This window comes from Callithrix jacchus, chromosome X (genome assembly GCF_049354715.1).
Source record: "Callithrix jacchus isolate 240 chromosome X, calJac240_pri, whole genome shotgun sequence".
Taxonomy (NCBI): Eukaryota; Metazoa; Chordata; class Mammalia; order Primates; family Cebidae; genus Callithrix; species Callithrix jacchus.
Window position 1 is genome coordinate 49,636,781 of NC_133524.1, and position 3,652 is coordinate 49,640,432.

At 46.8% G+C, this 3,652-nt stretch overlaps 1 pseudogene; it reads right to left on the bottom strand.

Annotated features, from left to right (window-relative positions):
- Window positions 1–2,345: 2,345 nt before the first annotated feature.
- On the bottom strand, window positions 2,346–2,875 carry LOC100405965 (large ribosomal subunit protein uL11 pseudogene; annotated as a pseudogene).
- Between the last annotated feature and the right edge of the window lie 777 nt (window positions 2,876–3,652).

Below are 3,652 nucleotides of genomic sequence, written 5' to 3' on the forward strand. Positions count from 1 at the left end.
GAACCCGAGACGCAGAAGTTGCAGTAAGTTGAGATTGCACCACTGCACTCCAGCTTGGACGACAGAGTGAGACTCTGTGTCAAATAAATAAATAAAAATGAAAAAATAAAAGAGATCACCTAGCAAGTGAATGTACATAAAGAAAAGGTTAGAGGACTAAGCCTTGGGACATTGCTAAGATATAGGGCTCTGGGGAACCAGGAGGAACTAGCAAGACTGAGTAGGAGAAGCCAGCAAGGCAGGAGCAGAACCAAGAGAGGATTTCAGAAAGTCAAAGGAAAAATCCTTTCAAGGACAGGTGTGGGGGCTCATGCCTGTAATCCCAGCACTTTGGGAGGCAAAGGTGAAAAGACTGCTGAGATGGCTTTTAGCCAGGTGTGGTGGTGCATGCCTGTAGTCCCAGCTACTTCAGAGGCTGAGGTAGGAGGATTGCTTGAGCCTAAGAGATGGAGGCTTCAGTGAGCCATGATTGTGCCACTGCACTCCAGCGTGGGCAACAGAGCGAGACCCAGTCTCAAAATTAAAAAAAACACACACACACACACAAAATCAGTGGCAGTTGTTTAGCCTCATAGCTGCTTGAGATGGTGATAAGAGCTGGAGTAAACAAGCAGCTGACCAAAAATCTTGAAAGGGAATGTTGGGGAATAAGATGTCCATGAAAACTTCTGACACATTGCTGGAAATCTGGAAGGCAATATGCACGTGCATGCACAGGGCTATGAGCATGCCCAAGAAAGAACCAAGAAAAGGCGGAGCACAGTGGCTCACGCCTGTAATCCCAACACTTTGGGAGGCTGAGGTGGGTGGATCACCTGAGGTCAGGAGTTCGAGACCAGCCTGGCCAACATGGTGAAATCCTGTCTCTACTAAAAATACAAAAAAAATTAGCTGGGTGTGGTGGCAGGCACCTGTAATCCCAGCTACTTGGGAGGCTGAGGCAGGAGAATTACTTTAACCTGGGAATCGGAGGTTGCAGTGAGCCGAGATCATGCCACTGCACTCCCACCTGGGTGACAGTGCAAGACTCCGTCTCAACAACAAGAACCAAGAAGGCATTAAGCTCTTACTTGTAGAAGACCTTCAGGCTTTGGGCAAGGAAAAAATGAAGGCTAAGGTACAGTTGTGAACTACCTGAGGGAGTGTTCAAGGCATGCTCCAACATACACGGACACACATTAGGCAAATGCTGGAAGAAGTAATGGTTCAAGGCATTTAAGGAAACCTTTGCCTAACCATTAACTGGTCAGTAAGCTAATGAAGCAGGGCCTTCAGTGGCCACACACAACAAAGAATACGGACTTTATAGAATTAGTTCAGGCAAGTCGCTAAACAGGTCAGTCATAGTAGCCCTTGCCTGTAGTCCCAGCACTTTGGGAGACTGACATGGGAAGATGGCTTGAGCCCACGAGTTTAAGCTGCAGTAAGCTATGATCATGTCACTGCGCTCCAGCCTGGACAACAAGAGGTAGAACCTGTCTCAAAAACAAACAAAAAGAAGTCACTAAACAGCAGTGATAATAAAAACAAACAGCATGGTGCTGACCAAGAAGCATAAAAAAATAAAAATAAAAATAAATTTAAAAAATAAACAAACAACAGCCACAAGAAACCCTGGGAAGGAGAGAATCTGAATTTCATAGTTGCTACATTCTTTAAAATGTCCAGATTTTTAAAATGCAAAGAAACTAGAAAGTAGGCCAGGTGTAGTGGCTCACGTTTGTAATCTCAGCACTTTGGGAGGCTGAGGCAGGTGGGTCACTTGAGGTCAGGAGTTCGAGACCAGCCTGGGCAACATGGTGAAACCTTTGGTCTACTAAAAATACAAAAATTAGCTCGGCATGGTCGCAAGTGCCTGTAATCCCAGCTACTTGGCAGGTGCGGAGGGGGAATCACTTGAACCCGGGAGGCGGAGGCTGCAGTGAGCTGAGATCATGCCACTGCACTCCAGCCTAGGCAAAAGAGGGAGGCTTCATCTCAAAAAATAAACTAGAAAGTGCGGCCCATACACAGGGAAATAAAACCAATAAATATATATATGTAAAAAAAAACAATAAATACAAACTTCCACTGAGGAAGCTCAGATGTTGGAATTACTAGAAACTTTTTTTTTTTACTTTGCTGGCATAACAAAATAGAAACTTTTTTTTTTTTTGAGACAGAGTTTCGCTCTTGTTGCCCAGGCTGGAGTGCAATGGTGCAATCAGCTCACTGCAACCTCTGCCTCCCAGATTCAAGCGAATCTCTTACCTCAGCCTCCCGAGTAGCTGGGACTACAGGCGATGGCCACCACACCTGGCTAATTTGTTGTTGTTGTTGTTGTTAAATGACCTTTATTGAAATATTTTCCTTTGTGTTTCTTAACTAGCTGGGCATTCCCCAGCACTACTGTTGATGTCATCTATGATGTCATGAGGGTGGCGGCCATCAACATTACAGCCCACAGACTGGGCAGTCCCCAGGATCTCTTTAATGATTCCAGAGAGTTCTCCGGCTAAAGATCGGTGCCACATCTGTCGAGCAATGTTGACAATCTCATCGAAAGTGATATTCCCGCTGTGTTTAATGTTTTTCTGTTTCTTTCTGTCTCTTGGTGGTTCCTTAAGGGCTTTGATGATCAGGGCAGAGGCAGAAGGCACCACCTCAATCTGGGCCTGTCTGTTCTGAATGGTCAGTTTCACTGTAATCCTCAGGCCCTTCCAGTCACCCGTTGCCTTGGCAATGTCATCACCAACCTTTTTTGGAGACAGACCCAGGGGGCTGATCTTGGGGGCAAGTGCAGAAGTGGCACCGACTTCACCCCCAGTGCACCTCAGGTATATACGGCTTTGATCTCATTGGGGTTGAACTTCGGTGGCATGGTGGAGGCGGCTGGTGTCGGATGAACCCGGATTCGGGACGACTGAAGAAAGTTGCACCTTTGCCTCCTCTGAGCTGAAAGCTGAAAGCTAATTTTTTATATTTTTAGTAGAGACGAAGTTTCACCACATTGGCCAGGTTGGTCTCGAACTCCTGACCTTGTAATCTGCCCACCTTGGCCTCCCAAAGTGCTGGGATTACAGGCACAAGCCACTGCGTCCGGCAACAAAATTTTTGTTTTGGAGAGAGTCTCACTCTGCTGTCCAGGCTGGAGTGCAGTGATGCAATCTCAGCTCACTGCAACCTCAGCCTCCTGGATTCAAGCGATTCTCATGCTTCAGCCTCCCAAGTAGCTGGAATTACAGGTGTGTGCCACCACGCCCCACTAATTTTTGTATTTTTAGTACACATGGAGTTTTGCTATGTTGGCCAGGCAATATAGTGAGGCCCCATCTCTACAAAAAATTCTCTGGGAATGGTGGTGTGCACCCACCTACTCAGGAGGCTATGGCAGGAGGATTGCTTGAGGCTAGGAGGTGGAGGTTGCAATGAGCTAAGATCAGGCCACGGCATTCCAGCCTTGGCGACAGCAAAACCTTGTGTGGGGAAAAAAAAAAAGGAATGAAAGAAGTACTGTACTCATACATGGATGAACCTCGAAAATATTATGCTATGCTGGGCGTGGTGGCTCACGCCTGTAATCCTAGCACTTTGGGAGGCCAAAGCAGGTGGATCATGAGGCCAGGAGATGAGACCGTCCTGGCTAACACCGTGAAACCCCATCTCTACTAAA